Below are 16438 nucleotides of genomic sequence, written 5' to 3' on the forward strand. Positions count from 1 at the left end.
CACCAACACAGGTGGTCTGGTCTGGTGGTGTACCCTCGTATGCACTAGACTGGTCAAAACAATAATTAATTTTTCGTACAAAGTTAAACTGCACACATAAATATCATTTTTCCCACTTCATACGTTATTAAAAATATCATAATGATTTTTAGACACATTTGTTTACTGAAAAACAAAACTTTATTTTTTGTTTGTCTTTGACCTCAGCAGTAGTCGTAGGAGCCCCCTTAAAGTATGCTAAAAAATGTAAGTTAAAAAAAATAAATGAAAGATGTCTCTGCTGGCTTGAATGTACATGCACATGTAATCAAACTACGGACATGTTAAGCATCTAGTTGTGCTGTCTTATTAAATGGTATTTATATTATATTCATAATTTTAATGGTTATATTTGAATTTACATTTTTACGTGGAATATGAAGTATTTAAAAACTCCATCCACTCATAATATCTACTCTTTGGTATTGTTTATGACCATAGGATAAACATTTAAACGTAACACGTACTAAATTATTATTAACAATAACCACGCAATTTTAAACGGATAAATTATTTAGCCACATGGAGAAATAAGTTAAGTAAATTTTTATCGCAAAAGCAGCGGTAAAGCTGTGACTGAGAAGACCCCGGCAGTTAGTCAATAGTATAGATAAATTTTTTATGAATAAATTCAATAATTAATGTTGGTCTTGATGTCGTCAACTAATTATCGACGTTTAACGTCAAGTTTTTATCAATCAGAGAAAAAATTACCGCAACTTTACGGTACAAAGTTTATCTAACTCAGTCAAATCTTTCGGTAACAAAAAAATTATCGTGAAGCTGTGGTGAAAATTACAGTGAAGACTTTTTGATCACAACTTTACTGTAGCTATTATAGAAAAAATTCATTATATTAGCTTAATGTTTATAAAAAATTTTAACAAATTTTTTCAAAATGATAATTTGAAGGCAATCGGAGCGGTTTCGTAATGTTTGTTTTGTCTGTTCTAACCTCAAAAAAAGAAATGTAGCCATGATGAAACACAGCTTGTTTCTTACTTATAAAAACTGCGTCTATATTATTAATTTACCAAATTATTTGTAATTTAGTAATCAAGAAAGAAAAGCGATTTTTTATGTCAAGTTGTTGAAAAAAAAAGAAAATCAACTGTAAAACCCGAGGTAAAATCACTTCGAATGCCCCACGCAAACCGCCCCGATTGCCCCACTTTTTCTAAACTGGCATTAATTTCGGTTTTTAATTTTTTTAAAAATATGTTTAAGTGCAGATAGAGAAATAAAATATGTTTTCATTTATTTGTAAGTTATTTAAATATCATTTATATTTTTTTTAGTATCATAAATAAAATATCTTTCCAGTAATAGTGTTTAAAAAATGAGGCTGTGAGAAAAATCTCTGATCGCCCCACCCTACCCTACTATGCGCGTAGGGCAGACGAGATCACTTCTATTGCACTTCTAATGTCTATCAATTTAATATTGTTGATAGTGTGTTGTGATAAATTCAATTGATGTCACCAATTTAAATACTTTCGTATTGAAGTATGCCAAAAAATGAGCGAAAAAAATTAATTAATTATATTTTTGCTGGCTTTTATGTACATACATGCATATATAAGCAAATTACGAATGTGTTGAAGTATTTATTGCGTATGTCACATCTCAAAGAAAGAAAATAATAAAATTAACAGAGTAATTCCAGAAAGAATAACCATTCCACACAGTAAATTAAATGCAAGCTGGCAAAAAAAAACAAAAAAAAAAAAAAACATTATTTTTAACAGTAAAAATTATTGTTTTAACAATTAAAATAATGGTTCGAAAAGTAAAAATTACGGTTAGAACAGTAAAAATTACTATGCTGGAACAGTAAACCTAAAAAAAATCGTTTAATAAATTTTACTTTCCTGCATAAAATTTCTTACTGTTCTAACTATAATACTAACTATTCAAACTATAATTTTACCTGTTAAAACAATAATCTTTATAGTTTAAAATAATAATTTTTTCATTTTTTTGCCAGCTTGCATTCAATTTATTGTGCAGAATGGTCTTTTTTGGTGATATTTTTTTATGTTTTATTATTGTTTTTTTCTTAAACATAGTAAGTATTTATTTCATTTACAATTTTAAAAGTTATATTTAAATTTAAATTTTTACGTAGAATATTATGTATTTAAAAACTCTATCCTCTGGTTATATTTACTTTTCAAATTCGTTTATGATTGTTTGATGGATATTTGAATATTGCACATACTAAATTATTGACAACCGGCATTGCTAAAATAATCACACGCGCAATCGTACATGAATTGTAAATAATTTTTAGACATTTTTTTAGTAGTCTAGTCAACTATAATTTATTATTTTGCTTATAATTTTAATAAAACAACGATGAAGTTTTAAATATCGAAATTTCGAATTTTGACTCGAGAATAACCACCTGAATCTCATGAGGTGTGTCATCGATACACAAGCCGGGAAGAGCCTCCCTCCCTCCGACTCCGAAAGTAAAATTTCCCTACCGGCACGGACACATAGCACTCAGCCATACGACTGTGTTCCTGCGACTTTCCCTACGGCCAATCCGAAAACTGAAACGAGTCCAAACTCAACTGCCAGTGCGATTTTCGGCATCAGTTGTTCGACAGCTAAGGAGTGTGAAAATTCAGTCGTCCAGTGCATCGATCATTACGAGTTCAACATGTGTCACGTGTGTTGCTGCTGTAGTGTGGTGAGTGAGAACATTTTTTTCAATCACCGACAACATAGTCGTACGTTAAAATAATATTCTCGAACATCATTTTTCGTCCTTGGTCGAGAAAATGTCGTTCGTGGCTCGGAAATGTTTTATTGTGGGACAACCTCACCCTTTTTTGGGTGCCTATGGTGTATTTTCTACTTATGGTGCGAAATGTATAATTAAATATATAATATTTTATTAACATAGCACTTCTACCAAACTGTTGATAGTTGCCATAATGATATTTGCCACTTTTGCGTATTACGTATATTATTACGGATGGCCTTTTCCTACTCGATGTCAATGTCCCAACCGATTCACAAATACAGCGAAGTAATCATCAAAAGGTAAGAAAGTCGTTTAATATTTGAGAGAATGTTAAATAAGAATACTTGACGAGTGGGACGGAAAACCTCAATTCTTTTTATTTATTTATTTATAGGTCCGATTAATTATGCCTTCTAGTCTCATATACTTTACCTGGTCGTAAAAAGAATTTAATAGTGACATGCTCGAGTTAACTACAGTTGTTTTATCAATTAAACTTAAACATTTTTAATTGACATCAAGTCTTCAGTTACGATTTGTTTAATAACGCATTTATGTTATTGTGATAATTAAAGTGCGGATGGAAGATTGAGGCTCGACCAATTACATAAATACATACAGTGTGTACATAAAATAGTTTACCAAAAATCTAGAGAAATTTTTAGCTTTATTTATTGTTTAAAGTGTATAGAGTAACGTAAATCGTACGTTAACAAATTTAATGTGGTATTTAATCATTAAATAATGTATAAAATTACTTTGAAAATAAATTTAATCCTAAAATTATTCATGTACGTAGTTTTATTATTTTTTTTTACGAATTAAAATATCGTAGTTGTAACTTTTTTTCTATTGTAATAATCCATACTTTTCAAAACTGTTAACCTAATTTAAATTTTTATTTTTATGAAGTTAGCTATTTTGATAAAAATGGCTGCAATTTATGTTTGTTCTTGTTTTTTCTTTCAACTTAACAATTTTTAATATAATGCCTTGTAAGTGTGCAAGAACATAGCTTTTGTTTAGGCCTTACCACCGATTTAAACTCTTCTTTCTGGCATTTATTTTGAAATTTACCTTTTTAATTACTATTTTTCCATGATTGTGCACTAGCATAGTGTCTTACTTAATCCAAGCATGTCTGCAGAATTCTACTTATTTTGTAATCATTAGTCATGCATTTTATTTTATATTAAAAGAGAAAATTATTGAATTTTCTGACTAATCCTGCCGTTGATAGAATTGTAAAATTATTTTTAATAACTAATGTTATATCACTATAAGGCAAACACAGGATCTAGAAATTTGCGAATATTGAAATCAAATAGGTTGTTTTAAATATTAATACCATAAAATAAAATTCAAAATATGAAGTAACAATATTTTTAAAATATCGAAAGTGTAGATGTAGTACATTTTTAATTATTTATTGTAATGCAAGGTAAAAGCATAATATTCTTCAGTTTACCGTTAACAGTTTTGCACAAATACAAGTAAAAAAATGACAAAAATGACAGTATACATAGATGTACCCGAAACTGTGCAAGATGCACTATATTGTTTATGATTTGTTTATGTGCAACTACTCATTTTCACTGATAGTCGCACAGTGACAGTCACTAATTCTGTCAAATACTCGATATAAAATATGCAAGTTCTTTGAAAGCGAACAAACAAGAACTCGAAGTTTACAAAACGAGCCGAAGGTGAGGGCCGTAACGAGGTTCGTAAAGCAGCCTTTGTATATTTTTTCGCCTGAGAACCCAAAATGAAGCGGCGTTGGTGACTTGGGCTATTTTTTGAGATTAGAAGGCGGAAAAATTTTCTCAGGCGGAAAAATAGTAGGATATTCGAATCTCGTTTAAAAAGGCTTCTTTTACAAAACCGCACGGTTCGTAAATCGAAGCCTTTGCAAACTTAGACGTAATATACTATTTTCTTATACCACCGACAAAAGTATGACTTTGGTTTTGTGGTTGCCTCGCAGAGGATGCCAAAATACTTTTCCTAATAAGCAGTAAATTTAATTGCCACTATACTGCGCCGAAAGAAGGAATTTTAATTACTAATATTTTAAAAATTCTTTCTCCCTGCGCAGGATTGGTGAAAAGGTAGTTTTCGTACCTAGTGGCGCATGTTGCCAGGGCGAGCACCAGGCCCAAAAAACCTGCGAATCAGGGCCCAAGGGACTCCTTGTGCTTGCCCTGGTTGTATGCACACCAGGTGTGAACCCTATTTTTCTTACCGATGGCACATCTGACCCTCAAAAACGCCCAACGTAGGAAAAATATTTTTCCGCCTTCTAACCTCAAAATAGCACCTTCGCCGCTTGATTTTGGGTTCTCAGGCGGAAAATAGTATACGAAACTCATTCGAAAAAGCTTCTTTATGAACCTCGTTACGGCTCTCGCCCGCCTTTGGCTCATTCCATAAACCTCTCGGTTCGTAAATCGAAGCCTTTGCAAACTCGTACGCAATATACTATTACGCCCCACGTTCGAAGGTTAAGAAATTTATGAGATTTCACGTTAATGACTTTTATTTATGCAAGTGAAATATAAGACATTCTTAATCTCGCTCACTAGGTGCGCAGTATATTTTTTCACTTGAAAGGTTGGGAGGAAGAGACAAATCGTATACGGACCTCGGGAAGAAAGTATGGCATCGTTTCCTGGATGTTTGGCAACTCACATTCCGGGTAGGGAATGCCGTACTTTCTCCTCTCGGTGTGTAATATACTGTGAACGCTATAAAATATTGATTGAAATTATGTGTACGAACTGTAATTTTCTCTAACAGTTATGTTTGTACATGGCCTGCATAAAAAAATGTAATATAATTAATGATAGCCAATATTCTGATTGTCGATACGCATGTCGTCTGATTTATGTTTGAATGTAGATTGTACGTAGATAAACAAATCTTTGTTGCTCTTTGGGTGCTTACAATAATGAGAATGTTTGGAGCCAAACTCTGCCACCTGCAGCGCTATAGCTGCTAAAGAGCCATCATGGCGTCTCGAATGTATACATATAGTGATATACAAATACATTTTTACCATTCTTGTATTGAAAATACATGTGTACAGATACAGACTGTATGCTGAGCAGCCTCGACTTATGTACATGTTCCAGTGCCTAAGTGTCGCCATATTAGACATAATATATGTTATTAAATAGTTTAGATTACGCTGAATCTAAGGGTACCTTTTTTATATCCTTAACCGGACAAAATCTTGAGAATTCATGCTTGAAGCTCGCTCTTTCAACTACAGCGCTCATGGCAGGTAGACTAAGACTAATGATTTTCAACTCTAATCGAAAGTGTCGGGTATTATCAGTAGTACTTATTTTTCAAATGCCGTCGTGAAAAATATAGATAACCGGAAAACATTCTGAGACATTCTATTTACAATTGATCGACTAGTCGTATTTCCGTATAGGTTAGTCTATGTTTTTCTTGCGGAAGTGGTGCCAACTATCAAAGATTTTTTGGCAAATTAGAGCTTCAAGATGCGGGTTGGTATCTCTACTCGCTAGAACCTCCTTAATAATGATTTGACAGTCATCATTAAGTCTAGAGACGGTCAACAATATAGTCCGGTAGCTGAAGCAATCAATAAGGAACAAATCGGAGATAGCGTCCAAACTTTGCAGATCGCTTCGTATTATGGTCTGTAAACATGGAAAAATAGTTTTGTCCAACCAAACCACGGGCTTCAATTGTTATTAAACAATTAGTAAAAATTTACCATTTTTTTTCTTAGTTTTTCTCATATAACTTTTTTTGTGGCTGTCGGATTGCAAAAATAGCTTGAGATATTTTGTTCGTTATTTAATTATCTACCGATCTGTGTAGGTTAGATCATTGAAAGACTTTTTTTCGCGAAGTTATATTGCAAAAAAGTGCAAAAATCGTCGTTATAAATTGTCATTTTGAAACATTCATAACTTTTATAATGTTTAATGAAAATGCTTCAAAATTTGGTATTCGATAGCTCTTATAGAGATCTCAAGCCATGCCCAAGGCTTTTCTTGTATTATGAAAAATAACGTAAATAAACTATAATTAATTAAAAAATTCAGTTGATTGTCCTGATCGTTAAAATTAAGCTAGACTGAAACTTTAAAATGGATTTTATTCAAAATACAAAGGACTTCAATTTTGTAAGAAGAAAAAATTTTTTTTTTCGATTTTTACCCCGATTTTTTACAAAATTTAATTTTGCAATTTTAACAAATTAACATTACTCGATCATTTTTTATTGTGGAGAAGTAGAACTAGTTTCATCTAATAGTGTATATTTTAACACAAATTTACAAAAAAAAATTTTTACGATACGATGTTTTTAACTATAGTTATTAACAATTTAGTGTTTTTTGCAATTGTTTAATTTCTATCGGTTTTTTCGATTTGAAAAAAATATTATAGTATCTACATAGCATCTGTTGATGTAATATATGACTTACACATTTTTTAAAAAATAATTGACAGTTAGAAAAAATTACTTATTTATACAGTTTTACGTGCGATAACGGCCTGTGTACGGCGGATTGCATGTTTCAGGCGTCGACGCATGTGAACGATAATTTTCTTTTTGAACGTATTTGAGAATCCCTACCTTTCAATTTTACTGCGTACGGATAGAGAACAATGAAATCCATTGCTCAGACGTGTGTAAATACTGTGAAGGTAAAAATTGTGCTAACATGGAAGACAGAATAGTGTCTCTTAGTGAAGATGAAGATGATAACGACATATACAGTATTCAGAACGTAGAGCATGAGCAAATTCAAATCCAGATGAGTGAATTAGTATTAGAAGACGATTCTGATGACATCTTGTTCGCCGAAATAAAAGATGACACCGTAGTCCGGTAGCTGAAGCATCAAAAAATAGCCAATAAGGAACAAATCGGAGATAGCGTCCAAACTTTGCAGATCGCTTCGTATTATGGTCTGTAAACATGGAAAAATAGTTTTGTCCAACCAAACCACGGGCTTCAATTGTTATTAAGCAATTAGTAAAAATTTACCATTTTTTTCTTAGTTTTTCTCATATAACTTTTTTTGTGGCTGTCAGATTGCAAAAATAGCTTGAGATATTTTGTTCGTCATTTCATTATCTACCAATCTGTGTAAATTAGATCATTGGAAGACTTTTTTTCGCGAAGTTATATTGCAAAAAAGTGCAAAAATCGTCGTTATAAATTGTCATTTTGAAACATCCATAACTTTTATTATGTTTAATGGAAATGCTTCAAAATTTGGTATTCGATAGCTCTTATAGAGATCTTGAGCCATGCCAAAGGTTTTTCTTTTATTATGAAAAATAACGTAAATAAACTATAATTAATTAAAAAATTCATTTGATTGTCCTGATCGTTAAAATTGAGCTAGACTGAAACTTAAAAATGGATTTTATTCAAAATACAAAGGACTTCAATTTTGTAAAAAAAAAATTTTTTTTTTCAATTTTTACCCCGATTTTTTTACAAAATTTAATTTTGCAATATTAACAAATTAACATTACTCGATCATTTTTTATTGTGGAGAAGTAGAACTAATTCCATTTAATAGTGTATATTTTTACACAAATTTAAAAAAAAAATTTTTACGATATAATGTTTTTAACTATAGTTATTAACAATTTAGTGATTTTTGCAATTGTTTAATTTCTATCATTTTTTTCGATTTGAAAAAAATATTATAGTATCTACATAGCATCTGTTGTTGTAATATATGATTTACAGATTTTTTAACAAATAATTGAAGTTAAAAAAAATTACTTATTTATACAGTTTTACGTGCGATAACGGCTTGTGTACGGCGGATTGCATATTTCAGGCGTTTCCACACCAGTTCGAAAAATCATATTATTTGATCTTTTACTTTCATTATTGTTTTGTAATAACTAAAAATACATAAACATACATTTTCATACAAAATTTATTATGTGAATGCAAGAAAATACGATGTACATGATATTTGTTGCATAAATATTTTATAAAATACTATTTCTTATATTTTACGTTTTTTTGTTACTGGTGTGTGATTACTATCACTCTCGGTGTCATCTTCTATTTCGGCGAACAAGATGTCATCAGAATCGTCTTCTAATACTAATTCACTCATCTGGATTTGAATTTGCTCATGCTGTACGTTCTGAGTACTGTAAATGTCGTTATCATCTTCATCTTCACTAAGAGACACTATTCTGTCTTCCATGTTAGCACAATTTTTACCTTCACAGTAAAATGCTTTTCCTAATTATATAGTATTAGAAGACGATTCTGATGACATCTTGTTCGCCGAAATAGAAGATGACACCGAGAGTGATAGTGATCACACACCAGTAACAAAATAACGTTAAATATAAGAAATAGTATTTTATAAAAAATTTATGCAACAAATATCATGTACATCGTATTTTCTTGCATTCACATAATAAATTTTGTATGAAAATGTATGTTTATGTATTTTTAGTTATTACAAAACAATAATAAAATAAAAGATCAAATAATATGATTTTTCGAACTGGTGTGGAAACGCCTGAAATATGAAATCCGCCGTACACAAGCCGTTATCGCACGTAAAACTGTACAATTAAGTAATTTTTTCTAACTTCAATTATTTGTTAAAAAATCTGTAAATCATATATTACAACAACAGATGCTATGTAGATACTATAATATTTTTTTCAAATCGAAAAAACCGATAGAAATTAAACAATTGCAAAAAACACTAAATTGTTAATAACTATAGTTAAAAACATCATATCGTAAAAATTTTTTTTTTAAATTTGTGTAAAAATATACACTATTAGATGGAACTAGTTCTACTTCTCCACAATAAAAAATGATCGAGTAATGTTAATTTGTTAATATTGCAAAATTAAATTTTGTGAAAAAATCGGGGTAAAAATTGAAAAAAAAAATTTTTTTTTTTTACAAAATTGAAGTCCTTTGTATTTTGAATGAAATCCATTTTAAAGTTTCAGTCTAGCTCAATTTTAACGATCAGGTCAATCAAATGAATTTTTTAATTAATTATAGTTTATTTACGTTATTTTTCATAATAAAAGAAAAACCTTTGGCATGGCTTAAGATCTCTATAAGAACTATCGAATACCAAATTTTGAAGCATTTTCATTAAACATAATAAAAGTTATGGATGTTTCAAAATGACAATTTATAACGACGATTTTTGCATTTTTTTGCAATATAACTTTGCGAAAAAAAGTCTTCCAATGATCTAACTTACACAGATCGGTAGATAATTAAATAACGAACAAAATATTTTAGCTATTCTTGCAATCCGACAGCCACAAAAAAAGTAATATGAGAAAAACTAAGAAAAAAAATGGTAAATTTTTACTAATTGTTTAATAACAATTGAAGCCCGTGGTTTGGTTGGACAAAACTATTTTTCCATGTTTACAGACCATAATACGAAGCGATCTGCAAAGTTTGGACGCTATCTCCGATTTGTTCCTTATTGGCTATTTTTTTATGCTTCAGCTACCGGACTAATCCAATAGCATTAAAAGTTATAATTGAAGAAAAGTCCCTTGTAAGTTTAAGTAATTTTACGAAAAATCGATAGAAACGTATTATTCCGATTAGAAAGCTTACTCTAGCTGTAACTTTCGACTAGATAAATGTTTTTGACTTCACTAAGATTAAAACTAAAGCTTAGTAAAATCACTTCATTACACGTTTTGACAAAGTTAAAAGTGACAATCATATCAATGGTTATAGCTACTTAACAATCATATCGAAAATCGTCAAGAATCGAAATTATTTCATAAAAAATTAAGACTCGAGCCATAATTTTTTCTTTACCAAATATTTTTAAACAAATTAAAGTTTAATTGATATTATTTTAAAAATCCTCTTATTTGAGGTTTGGTAACGTAAAAAAATTTTTAAATGGTCAAGAGTTATGGCGGATTTAAGTGGCTTTTTTGGAGATCGCTCGGATGGATCATACATTTTTATAAAAATCTTAAAAAAGTTTGTCACCCTCCTCTTATTAAATGTTCACGAATTTTCTCACATTTCAGGATGTATGTATAAAAAACGGCATGTTTTGTAGGTGTGCTTCTGTTTTTTTTTTTTTTTTTTTTTTTTTTGTTAATAGAATTTTCGAATTAAAAATAAAATGTGCCTTCTTAGAAAATTACTGCTGGCTAGAAACTCGTTAACGTAGATGAATAAATGGGCTTACGACATGTTGACGAGTTTTTAGTGAGTTTATGTAATAATGTAAAAGTAACTATGAAACAATCTAAAAAAGACTTCCAAGTTTCGATGTCCAGGCGCTTATATAAAGGATAAAACCAATTTTCAAGACTATGTCACTCAAACTTATACTCAGCTGAAGCATGTTTAAATCATTGTACAGAAAATTATTATATTCACATCTAGTTTTATTTTCCGGAAGCGCGATACAGACATTTTTTATCAGAAGCACCTAAGCTTTTAGTGGGGCGGGAGATACGTAGAGGAGAATAATTGTGGCCATGAAGGCTTGAAATTATGCATACACGGTAAATTTGCATGGTGTTAAGGTAATTTTTACGAGTAAATAAATGTATTACATGTTCGTATAAATGCGATATGGTAATTATTTTGCCAGAGGCGTAGGTTCATGATCCGAAATCAAGCTGAATATAATAAATCTTTTCTTGTAATTTCTCGAGTACTATGATTTCCAAAACATTAACTTTTATTGTTTGATAAATAAATTAAGAAGGTAGTCCGATGCATTTTCAATTTTAAAGTGTTTGAGAGAATTGTTCTTACTTCTTTTCCTCCATGGGCTTTTTGGGATAGTATATAAGAGCTGTGCTCTCATGTCCAAGTTGATGTCTCAACAAGTCGGGTTCGCTTGTGTAATTTGTCCCACAATATCTGCAACGGTATATGGTGGTTCCTCGGAATTGAAACTTGTATATGGGAGTGCTGGTTTTTTTAGTAACTGTGCCTTTTTTTTTTACTCCGGGAATTTGCTCCATTGCTAAGTATACTGGAGTACTAAGCACTCTCCACAATTTTTTTACTGCTACTATCGTTGGCTCGTTGATATGGTAATGATAAAACTGTGATTGAAAGATAAAGGCACTACGTTACAAAAATTTTTTTTTTTTGGAAAAATTGAAATTAGTTTTTAACACATTTTAGAAAATGTATTGTCCTGTATTATATATTTTTTTTTAAGTTTATCATTCTACTGAGTTAAAAAATTAGCTAAAAAGTTGAGATCATCAATATTTTTGTAGATGTATTTCTATGTATCTGTTTTCACTTGTGGTTAAAAATTAAATTACAGTTTGCGTATTCTTTCTATCTGCTTTACGAGTAGCTTAAACCGTTTTTATAATATTTAAATTTTTCAAAAAAATAAAAGTCAAGTGTTAAACAATCGCATGAAACGAATAAGTCAAAAAAAACATACAGAGATTAAAAGTCAACAAGCAATTTACATTATTGGAGTAGTTTGAGTATTTAAAAGTAAAAATAATAAATAAGATGTTTTGAAATTGACTAAAACTTTATACTTGAATGTTTGTCATTGCATATACTTTCTAATTTCAAGTGCTTGCAGTAAAACTATTTTATTTATTGCTAAAATGAGCACTAAAGCAACCTAAAACACATAATTAAATGTTTCTATAGCCTTGTTTAGGTACTTACAGTTTCTTGTTGGTTCTATTAAATCCAATTCTTCCTTGAGAAATACAGTCGCCTAGTACCTAAGTAGTCGAGAGCTACTAAAGTAATACACAAAATTTCTTCAATTTCACACTTCTGTAGTCTGCCATGCGAGGAGTATCGTTATGACATTATAATAGGATTTTAAACGTTTTTTAAATAGGTGTAAAAATATATGTGTGAAAAAAATTTTTTTTGTTCTTTTTGTCTGTTTGTGCCGTGTAAAGGAAAGATTGTTGGTGCTTATAGATCAGTTTCTGTATCCTATTGGAAAATAAACCTCCTGATATAATCATGTATTTATTTTAAAACTCGCTTTTTCCGTCGATATATGTGATTAAGATAGGCTTTAGTTGTGTACAGTATTTTTAAACATTTATAACAGTAGAATTTTGGTAAAGTAGTAAAAATGTGCAGTCATAGTTGCTGTGTCTAAATATATATCAAGATAAGATTAACATTTAATAGTGCTAGGTTATTCCAAAAATGCTTTTATCAGCCCATTAATGGCATCGTCTACATTAGTTATTAATGCTTCAATACTTAAGCATTACCTATAGAATAACTTTTCACTTATTTGAACGTGTGCTCAAGAATAAATTTAATGAAGTACGTTCATGAAGACGCAGTTATAATCAATGTAATTTCATGGTCTATCGAACTTTTACATAGCAAGAAAACTACTTTCCCTGATGTGTAAAATTTTTGCCATGTAAACCAGTGGAATTAAATGTTTAGGATTTTTGAGAAAAAATTTTCTACTAAAAAAATTTAACAACATGATCTATAATTTATAATAATTGTCTTTGAATTGAAACCAAGGGGAACGAAATTTTTTTTTTTCTTGTGTTATAAAAGTAAAAGGCAAATCAGGTGTTAAAAATAATTGAAAACTATCGTTGAATAAGTAAAAAAATTAAATGATCGCTTTTACCTTGGATTTGGATGAAAACAATAAAAATTTAAAAAATTTTTTTTCTTTACCACAAATAAAAGTCATTCATGATGTACACAATAAAAGCATAATTTAAAAATTTCCTTTCTTTACGTACTAAATTTGTAATTGAATATCTCAGTAACTTTGCCAGAGTGTCTAAATAAGTATAGTTATTTATATACTAATAATCGTATTTTATATAGTTTAATATAAAGAATTGAATATAAAACTTTATTTAAAATTGAAAAACGTTAACAGTCTTAGGGATTTTTTATCAAAGTAACACGCAGCTTTATTTAGAAAATTTTTATTTTTACAGATTAGACTAGTAAGTATTTGGCCAGACATTTTGCAAGCTGTTAAATCCTAACCTGTAGTTTAATTTAAAATGTAAATTCGTACTTTTTTTCATCAATAGCAAAAGAACTAGACTATAATCTTTTCTTAGTCAGTTTACAATGAAAATGAGCTTGAAATTAAAACAGTATAATTAAAAGATAATACATGTATTAAAGCGGAAGGGTTGAATGTGAAACTTGTGAACCTTCGATAAACGTAAAGTGGATTACTAATACCAAATTCACTTTGTTTATGTAGATAAAACACTTGATTTGCTATTGATCGAACATTTCAACTTTTTCCGGGTTAATACCGAGTGCTAACTACTTTACTGGTTTGTGTCACAACTTAAAAATTAAGATCTTCAAACAATTAAGTCCTAATCGTGAAATTATTTATGTCAATAATGGTTAGAATATTTATAAACACAGTAGAAATAATGCATTAAACAGCACCTTAGTCTGCATATTATTTTAACATTGAGGATTTTATAGACTAAAAGGTAAACGCAAATTTCCTAGACAAGAACCGTTACAGTTGTGAACAATATATTTTAACAAGAGAAGCCGAAGACTAGAATGTTGTTGGGGTAACATCCTCTGATATTTTATGTAAATTGCAATTAATTAAGTATGTACTGACGTACACCATAAAACTATTATAAAACACATGGAACGGCTATTTACTACCAGAAGAGTAGAATCCTTGGAAGTTTTTATGTACAATTGAATAAACAATTATTGACCTAACCACCTACTAAATACACTAGATAAGTGAAAACCTGCTAGAATTCTTTTTTATCGGTATTACTGGTCAGTTTCATGTATGCGTTTTATAATAGTTTCGTGGTGTAGGTCGGCATATTAATACTAGATAAATTGGAGTTTATAAAAATATCATTCTCATTCACAACCGCAACGATTATAGTCCCGAAAATATGCGGTTCACTCTTAGTCTATTGTTACAAAAATGCTGTTAATGCTTGTATGTATCACTTGTACAGGACCGGAATAAATTTTAACTTAAACAATTTCGATGTAATTGTAAGAAATTTAATTGATGTCATAAATTTTAAAACATTTCTATTAAGGGGGCTCCTTCGCGAAAGTCCCCAAACAGAGATATATTATTTCTTGTAAATAAAAGTCTACTGAATTTAAGGAGGCTTGGGCGTTTGGTGTCGTATCTATTGAGGGGCCCCTGTGGGGTACTTGTCATACAAATGATTCTTTGTAATATTTTTTTTATAATCATTTTGATTATACACATGTGTGAACAAAATAGCAATAATACGTGGAAAAGTCATTCGGAAAATCGATATTAAAAAATTTATTAGTTTTCCCAAGGTACCTTGTGTAAAGATGACGGCCCTGCCACGATAAAGCTGACAACACTGTACTCTCTTGCTCTCATCTGCTATTATATACCTATACTTGTGTTAGACTTAACTTTTCATGCTTGTATGTTTATGAATGTACAGCGCATGCGCACTTACAGTACCTGAACAAAACAATTCTCATGTTCGATGTTTTCCTCGCTATTTTCTCAAAATTTAACGTGTTGATCCTATTCTTTTTTTTTAATAATAGATTCTTTATACTTTCAAGTACATGTACCAATTTAATGTGTGGGCCCACAGCTTTTTATTGCGGTACGGTAGTCTATTGAATTTCGGGTTCCGTAAGGTTGCGTGTTAAAATGACGAATTTTCACAAGCGATTTTCTCGAAAATAAATGTGTTGACCTACCTATTTTGTTTTCCTAAAAAAATCTAGCAAACTTTATCTATATAATCTCTGAATTTCAGACATAGCCAGCATTTAATTCAAAATCGCCCAAGCCTCCTTAATGGTGGTCTAAATTATATTTCGAATGGGTCAAAATTTTGAGAAATCCGAGCTCAAAGTTGTAACTACTAGCACGTGTTCCTATGGGGCAGCGTGAAAAACAATTTGTTTTCGTTTATAATAAAACTAAATTAAATTTCCCAGCAGACTGAATATATACGTTTTGTAGATGAAGTCTTCCTCTGTAATATGCTGTATTAAAAATTGTGGATAAAGGACCATTTTAGCGAGATATTTGTGATGGAAATAAATAAATAGTGTCCGGGAGGTCAGGAGGTCACGTGGGTAGCAGACGTACTTGTTCAGGACATGTATATACCATATACCTATATATTACATCGCTATACTACACCAACACAGGTGGTCTGGTCTGGTGGTGTACCCTCGTATGCACTAGACTGGTCAAAACAATAATTAATTTTTCGTACAAAGTTAAACTGCACACATAAATATCATTTTTCCCACTTCATACGTTATTAAAAATATCAAAATGATTTTTAGACACATTTGTTTACTGAAAAACAAAAATTTATTTTTTGTTTGTCTTTGACCTCAGCAGTAGTCGTAGGAGCCCCCTTAAAGTATGCTAAAAAATGTAAGTTAAAAAAAATAAATGAAAGATGTCTCTGCTGGCTTGAATGTACATGCACATGTAATCAAACTACGGACATGTTAAGCATCTAGTTGTGCTGTCTTATTAAATGGTATTTATATTATATTCATAATTTTAATGGTTATATTTGAATTTACATTCTTACGTGGAATATGAAGTATTTAAAAACTCCATCCACTCATAATATCTACTC

This window comes from Copidosoma floridanum, unplaced genomic scaffold (genome assembly GCF_036245765.1).
Source record: "Copidosoma floridanum isolate Cflo_tuat_1 unplaced genomic scaffold, Cflo_Japanese_pri ptg000040l, whole genome shotgun sequence".
Taxonomy (NCBI): Eukaryota; Metazoa; Arthropoda; class Insecta; order Hymenoptera; family Encyrtidae; genus Copidosoma; species Copidosoma floridanum.